The 8,133-nt window shown below is 58.7% G+C and overlaps 1 long non-coding RNA gene across 1 annotated transcript; it reads right to left on the bottom strand.

Moving 5' to 3' along the window:
- Positions 1-2,713: 2,713 nt before the first annotated feature.
- On the bottom strand, positions 2,714-7,861 carry LOC135579015 (uncharacterized). The gene is made up of 16 exons (XR_010471262.1): positions 7,772-7,861; positions 7,643-7,694; positions 7,477-7,551; positions 7,227-7,265; positions 7,063-7,140; positions 5,801-6,973; positions 5,672-5,723; positions 5,506-5,580; positions 5,256-5,294; positions 5,092-5,169; positions 3,830-5,002; positions 3,701-3,752; positions 3,535-3,609; positions 3,285-3,323; positions 3,121-3,198; positions 2,714-3,031 (listed from the first exon to the last, which is right to left on the bottom strand). It is a non-coding gene; the product is annotated as an uncharacterized LOC135579015 (long non-coding RNA).
- Between the last annotated feature and the right edge of the window lie 272 nt (positions 7,862-8,133).

The raw sequence follows: 8,133 nt of genomic DNA, 5'->3' as shown, positions 1-8,133 counted from the left end.
GGTCCTACGTCATTAATAACCTGGGGAAGAATATATGCTTGGGTTTCTACAGGTAACCATAAAAATTTGTGGATCTGAAAAAAGAGGGTGAGACCTTCCATAGCGAACAAATAAGAAACCTAATACAATTATGACAACCCTTAACCTCAAAGGTGTAATCGCTTTTAGAGATGCATGTAGCCAATGTTGAGAATACCACTTGTCCCGTCCCAACAGATGGGATGAGGAACAAATGAACTCTATACGTGACACGTGCCCCGACTCGACAGATGAGATTGGCTGTGAGTTAACTCCCGGTAATTCTGCGCGGCGATGCAAAGTGAATGACAGACGATCGCAACGGGGATACAATTATGAATTTACTAGAAGCATGTGGTGGTATACAAATTACAGCAATCGGTGACCTGGCAAAAGTATGTTATAATACCACAAAACTTATCAATACATGGACAGCAAAAACCCTTCTAAAAGCAGTGGATTGGCAACAATTAGTAACTGTAATGCAAAACTTAACAAGACTTTATCAGCAGAATTTAAACATATAAAAACCATTGTAAAGAAAAGGAAGAGAGAGAGAGAAGATGAAAACTAAGATATCAGAAAAAGACAGGCAGACAAAGAGACTAAGAGTAAGATATGACCACTCCACAGGTACGTCGATCCTGTGACGACCACCAGAGTGGGGGACGCGTTGCATATTTATATGCTGCTGACCTGTATCATACGTGACGTTGTTTTATAAGGCTGATCATTTACATACAAGATATTAGAAGGCGGTTGGTCTCCTCCCTCTGCTCGCTCTTCTTGCTAATTAGGAAGACTCTTCTAGAAATGGTTATGGGGTCTTCAAACTAGGAGAAAGTTCACCATAATGACCAGAAGCGAAATGTCTTGCCCATCAGGAGTAGCTGTTGTTCATGTTCTCTTCTGGTAGCTGGCGGTTCGACAGATGGTTCATCTCTATCATCCAAATTAGGCCATGTAACCTTTCACGGCAACACTGTTAATAGTCCTTATCTTCCAAGGTGTCTGCCTTCATGGCCATAAAACTTTGGGAAAGATAAGATGAGATGGCAACTATCTCTTCCTCCCAATGTAACAAAAACCAGACGTTTAACGCATAACAAGGTCTTAGTTCTGCTAAGCATGGGAACCAGTGCTTCAAGATTGTCACACCACTTTGTAAAAGAGAGCAGCAATTGATTTTGTGTTATTAGCCATCGTCACAGTCATATTTTAATTTCAAACAACACATACAAACACAATCTTCATAAGATAGAAGATTTTCAAAACATGAAAATAACAGAGGATGTTGACTTTTCTGAGTTGGATACCCTCTTTGGTTAAAAGGAATATTGAAAACGGAACTGTTCTTGTTAATTGTAATTATATTAGCCTTAATGTTCTTAATCTGTATCATACTTTGAAGACAGTGTGAAACACAGGGTATTTTTTTATCTAATGAAATATTAACGAGGGAGAGATAGCGAGGCAGAGTCCCCCCTCCCGGGCAGATGGGGTTGTCACCAGCCTGGCTGAGAGGTTAAGCCAGAGACAAAAGAAACAAAAGGAGCCCCATAAGAAGGTAACAATGAATGAGCAAGCACCGGACACAAGTGTGCACAGCGCGAGAACAGTGCATGCAGCCTATCACATTATTGTATAGCATGTGATACAACCAATCACATTGTTGCAAGGCACGTGGAGACGGCAGCTTTGTCTAAAGTCCAACAATAAAGTGAACTCGGTAAACATCACATTGGTGTCTCAGGTCCCATCTGTCACATGGAAAAGCGACAATACACTCCAATAGCAACAGCTGAGTCTGGGGTCTTCTTGATTCTCAGACAATCCTTTGTACTGACCTCAGACAGGTATTTGATTTATGCAGCTGTAGATACAATTTACAGTCATATTAACAACGTGGTCACCTAAAAAAAAAAAATATTATAAGAATACTCTGAAAAAACAGCACACAACAGAAAACATTATTCAAAACAGTCTTGAGTATGAACTATAAAACACCACTACAGAGAATGTACACCCTCCTACCAATGGCAACTCCATGCCAGACGACGGTACAAACACAGCCCACGCAATTTAATAGGTCAACAAATTAACGGTGGACACCTAGAGCTCAATCCACCCATCCCTGACTCTACAACTCTGGGCACAACAGCTCCCACCCAACATGCACATCTGCACAAAAAGCCTCCACAAAACAAGATTGAACACATGACTGAAACAACACCAAAAATGTTCAAGAACAAGAACGACTCCACGACCAGACACGACATCGATCACAACAACCTTCAGGGAGGCAGTGGAAAGGCAAGGAGGCTCTACTGCAACCCCAGAATAAAAAGGAAACAGACCCCACGGTCCCTTACGAAATGGCACCACGACACAAACAGAGACAGCAACACCAACACGAAAAGATACTGCAATCACTAAAACTTAAAGATGTTGGGAAGAACTGCTAGTCCCTGAGATTGGATAGATGGAGAGCACAGCTGACAGCACAGCCTAAGACAAGGCCAAAAACAGCCCTGAACAAAAACTGCCGTAAGGCAAGAACCCGCCACGCTTTCGGCTGCCGACACCAGAAAACCAGCGCCCGATCGGCGCTACGCCGATCGGCACCGGCGTTCCAGATCCCGGGGTGGCACCCGAGAGGCCTTCCGTGCCCCTCGAATGCAACGAGACCCCAGGATCGGCTGACAGGCGCAAGGCAGGCTTCCCGAACTACACCACAACGCGGACGCAGGCTGGAGCTGCCCTGCCCGGCACACGCTGGCATCGCACGGTAAAGGTCCCCGGGCCCTTGACCCACGCCAAGGGCGCGGTTCCTGGACGGCCCTTGCCCTTAGCAGAGCTAAACCCCCCGGCCCTGCCATTCCCGGCCCCTTCCCAGCCCTCGCGCCTCCACTTAGCTTTCAGAGGGCCGAGGGACCGAACCCATCTTCGGCAGAGGAAAACGCCGCGTGCGCCAACGGCCGTCTTCCCGCGTCGCCGGGTTCCTCTTCAGCGCCTGCAGGAGCACGAGAAAGCACGCGCTCGCTAAGCCACGCCGGCACACGGCGCCGCGGGGCAAACGCCGAGTCCGTCCGCGACACCCACCTCCTGCTGAGCTCCAGGGCGGTCCGGTGGGCGTGTCCTGCCGCTGGCGCGGTCACAAACCCTCAGCGCTGGTGACGCCTACGACGGCGAGAAGCAAAAAAAAACCGTGGCGCCGGGAACGAGTCCCCGGCCCCACGCTCCTCCTCGCCCCTAGCCCGGCTCACCGCAAATGCTCCTCCCGGTCCAGAGGGCCCACAAAGCGCCTGCAAAGCGAGAAGGAAAAGGTGAAGCGAGAGACCGGGCAATACCGGGCTCCGCAACGCCCACCGCCGCCTCACCTTCTCGGCTGCCGGCCGGCGTGCGGCTTCGCCCCTGCCGGCTCGTCTGCGGCACCCGCAAAACCAGAGGCACGCGCTCGGACACCGCCCGAAAACACAGCCTGCCCGCAGACGGTCCCAGCTCGCCCTCCCTTACCTGGGCCGCTCGCCCACCCGGCCGCCCTTGCTTTTGACTGCCACGCCGCGGACCGCCGAGACGCTCAGCTACCGCCTGTAAAACACCACCAAAGGACGCTCGGACCCGCGCCAGCAACACGGGACCTGAAACGAGCTGCCGCTTCGGCCCAGCACTCCGTGCTCACCTGGCCCGAGGAGCTGAGCTGCCGACAGCCCGCTTTCCTCTTCGCTTCGCACCTAGGAAACAGAGAAACGACCGAGCTTAGCTAGAGCCACACGGCACAGCTCCCCTCTGGCACCACCCACCGACCCACCTGCTTACGGCGCACAGCTCGCCTCCTCCGTCGCTCTTCCGGGCCAAGTTGTCCCTCTGCTCCTGAAATCAGGTGATTCTGCAAGTCACCCAGCAGCCCATCCACAGCCTGACCAGCCCACAGGTCTGCTTTCTGTGGCGCAATAACGTCCCAAGCTCTCGTGGAGGCTCTCAAACGCCTGCGCGGGGACCCTCCGCTCCCCTGCCCACGGCTACTCCATCCCAGATGACCGCGCCGCCTCTGCCCACGCAATTCAACGCGTCAGCAGGTTAACCGGGGACCGCCAGAGCTCCGTCCACCCTCCCCTGCCTCTACGCGTCCGGGCAGAGCAGCTCCGAGCCAAACGCGCACCCGGGCCGACAGACGCTCCGCAGAACCTTATAGACCACGCGACGGCCACAGCGCCAAAAACGCTCCACGACGAACACGACGCTCCGAGACCAGAAGGGCATCGATCCCAATAATCTACGGGGAGGAGAGGAGCCTCTCCTGCATCCTCAAACGGAAAAGGAGCCCGACGTCACGGCTCCTGACGAGACGGCGGCAGCGCCACAACCGAGCAGAGACGTCGCAACCAAACGAGAAGCTGATGAAAAACCTAAGAACTTCTTCCCAGCATCTTGAAGTTCCAGTCCCTGAGACTGGATGGCTAGAGCTGCCGGCACAGCCCAGGACAACGCCACAATCAGCCCTGACCAGAAACGGCCGAAAGGCAAGAACCCGCCACGCTTTCGGCTGCCGACACCAGAAAACCAGCGCCCGATCGGCGCTACGCCGATCGGCACCGGCGTTCCAGATCCCGGGGTGGCACCCGAGAGGCCTTCCGTGCCCCTCGAACGCAACGAGACCCCAGGATCGGCTGACAGGCGCAAGGCAGGCTTCCCGAACTACACCACAACGCGGACGCAGGCTGGAGCTGCCCTGCCCGGCACACGCTGGCATCGCACGGTAAAGGTCCCCGGGCCCTTGACCTGCGCCAAAGGCGCGGTTCCTGGACGGCCCTTGCCCTTAGCAGAGCTAAACCCCCCGTCCCTGCCATTCCCGGCCCCTTCCCAGCCCTCGCGCCTCCACTTAGCTTTCAGAGGGCCGAGGGACCGAACCCATCTTCGGCAGAGGAAAACGCCGCGTGCGCCAACGGCCGTCTTCGCGCGTCGCCGGGTTCCTCTTCAGCGCCTGCAGGAGCACGAGAAATCACGCGCTCGCTAAGCCACGCCGGCACACGGCGCCGCGGGGCAAACGCCGAGTCCGTCGGCGACACCCACCTCCTGCTGAGCTCCAGGGCGGTCCGGTCGGCGTGTCCTGCCGCTGGCGCGGTCACAAACCCTCAGCGCTGGTGACGCCTACGACGGCGAGAAGCAAAAAAAAACCGTGGCGCCGGGAACGAGTCCCCGGCCCCACGCTCCTCCTCGCCCCTAGCCCGGCTCACCGCAAATGCTCCTCCCGGTCCAGAGGGCCCACAAAGCGCCTGCAAAGCGAGAAGGAAAAGATGAAGCGAGAGACCGGGCAATACCGGGCTCCGCAACGCCCACCGCCGCCTCACCTTCTCGGCTGCCGGCCGGCGTGCGGCTTCGCCCCTGCCGGCTCGTCTGCGGCACCCGCAAAACCAGAGGCACGCGCTCGGACGCCGCCCGAAAACACAGCCTGCCCGCAGACGGTCCCAGCTCGCCCTCCCTTACCTGGGCCGCTCGCCCACCCGGCCGCCCTTGCTTTTGACTGCCACGCCGCGGACCGCCGTGACGCTCAGCTGCCGCCTGTAAAACACCACCAAAGGACGCTCGGACCCGCGCCAGCAACACGGGACCTGAAACGAGCTGCCGCTTCGGCCCAGCACTCCGTGCTCACCTGGCCCGAGGAGCTGAGCTGCCGACAGCCCGCTTTCCTCTTCGCTTCGCACCTAGGAAACAGAGAAACGACCGAGCTTAGCTAGAGCCACACGGCACAGCTCCCCTCTGGCACCACCCACCGACCCACCTGCTTACGGCGCACAGCTCGCCTCCTCCGTCGCTCTTCCGGGCCAAGTTGTCCCTCTGCTCCTGAAATCAGGTGATTCTGCAAGTCACCCAGCAGCCCATCCACAGCCTGACCAGCCCACAGGTCTGCTTTCTGTGGCGCAATAACGTCCCAAGCTCTCGTGGAGGCTCTCAAACGCCTGCGCGGGGACCCTCCGCTCCCCTGCCCACGGCTACTCCATCCCAGATGACCGCGCCGCCTCTGCCCACGCAATTCAACGCGTCAGCAGGTTAACCGGGGACCGCCAGAGCTCCGTCCACCCTCCCCTGCCTCTACGCGTCCGGGCAGAGCAGCTCCGAGCCAAACGCGCACCCGGGCCGACAGACGCTCCGCAGAACCTTATAGACCACGCGACGGCCACAGCGCCAAAAACGCTCCACGACGAACACGACGCTCCGAGACCAGAAGGGCATCGATCCCAATAATCTACGGGGAGGAGAGGAGCCTCTCCTGCATCCTCAAACGGAAAAGGAGCCCGACGTCACGGCTCCTGACGAGACGGCGGCAGCGCCACAACCGAGCAGAGACGTCGCAACCAAACGAGAAGCTGATGAAAAACCTAAGAACTTCTTCCCAGCATCTTGAAGTTCCAGTCCCTGAGACTGGATGGCTAGAGCTGCCGGCACAGCCCAGGACAACGCCACAATCAGCCCTGACCAGAAACGGCCCAAAGGCAAGAACCCGCCACGCTTTCGGCTGCCGACACCAGAAAACCAGCGCCCGATCGGCGCTACGCCGATCGGCACCGGCGTTCCAGATCCCGGGGTGGCACCCGAGAGGCCTTCCGTGCCCCTCGAACGCAACGAGACCCCAGGATCGGCTGACAGGCGCAAGGCAGGCTTCCCGAACTACACCACAACGCGGACGCAGGCTGGAGCTGCCCTGCCCGGCACACGCTGGCATCGCACGGTAAAGGTCCCCGGGCCCTTGACCCACGCCAAGGGCGCGGTTCCTGGACGGCCCTTGCCCTTAGCAGAGCTAAACCCCCCGGCCCTGCCATTCCCGGCCCCTTCCCAGCCCTCGCGCCTCCACTTAGCTTTCAGAGGGCCGAGGGACCGAACCCATCTTCGGCAGAGGAAAACGCCGCGTGCGCCAACGGCCGTCTTCCCGCGTCGCCGGGTTCCTCTTCAGCGCCTGCAGGAGCACGAGAAAGCACGCGCTCGCTAAGCCACGCCGGCACACGGCGCCGCGGGGCAAACGCCGAGTCCGTCCGCGACACCCACCTCCTGCTGAGCTCCAGGGCGGTCCGGTCGGCGTGTCCTGCCGCTGGCGCGGTCACAAACCCTCAGCGCTGGTGACGCCTACGACGGCGAGAAGCAAAAAAAAACCGTGGCGCCGGGAACGAGTCCCCGGCCCCACGCTCCTCCTCGCCCCTAGCCCGGCTCACCGCAAATGCTCCTCCCGGTCCAGAGGGCCCACAAAGCGCCTGCAAAGCGAGAAGGAAAAGATGAAGCGAGAGACCGGGCAATACCGGGCTCCGCAACGCCCACCGCCGCCTCACCTTCTCGGCTGCCGGCCGGCGTGCGGCTTCGCCCCTGCCGGCTCGTCTGCGGCACCCGCAAAACCAGAGGCACGCGCTCGGACGCCGCCCGAAAACACAGCCTGCCCGCAGACGGTCCCAGCTCGCCCTCCCTTACCTGGGCCGCTCGCCCACCCGGCCGCCCTTGCTTTTGACTGCCACGCCGCGGACCGCCGAGACGCTCAGCTGCCGCCTGTAAAACACCACCAAAGGACGCTCGGACCCGCGCCAGCAACACGGGACCTGAAACGAGCTGCCGCTTCGGCCCAGCACTCCGTGCTCACCTGGCCCGAGGAGCTGAGCTGCCGACAGCCCGCTTTCCTCTTCGCTTCGCACCTAGGAAACAGAGAAACGACCGAGCTTAGCTAGAGCCACACGGCACAGCTCCCCTCTGGCACCACCCACCGACCCACCTGCTTACGGCGCACAGCTCGCCTCCTCCGTCGCTCTTCCGGGCCAAGTTGTCCCTCTGCTCCTGAAATCAGGTGATTCTGCAAGTCACCCAGCAGCCCATCCATAGCCTGACCAGCCCACAGGTCTGCTTTCTGTGGCGCAATAACGTCCCAAGCTCTCGTGGAGGCTCTCAAACGCCTGCGCGGGGACCCTCCGCTCCCCTGCCCACGGCTACTCCATCCCAGATGACCGCGCCGCCTCTGCCCACGCAATTCAACGCGTCAGCAGGTTAACCGGGGACCGCCAGAGCTCCGTCCACCCTCCCCTGCCTCTACGCGTCCGGGCAGAGCAGCTCCGAGCCAAACGCGCACCCGGGCCGACA

The sequence above is a fragment of the Columba livia genome, chromosome 1 (genome assembly GCF_036013475.1).
Source record: "Columba livia isolate bColLiv1 breed racing homer chromosome 1, bColLiv1.pat.W.v2, whole genome shotgun sequence".
NCBI classification, from domain to species: Eukaryota; Metazoa; Chordata; class Aves; order Columbiformes; family Columbidae; genus Columba; species Columba livia.
This window is presented reverse-complemented; position numbering and strand designations above follow the sequence as displayed.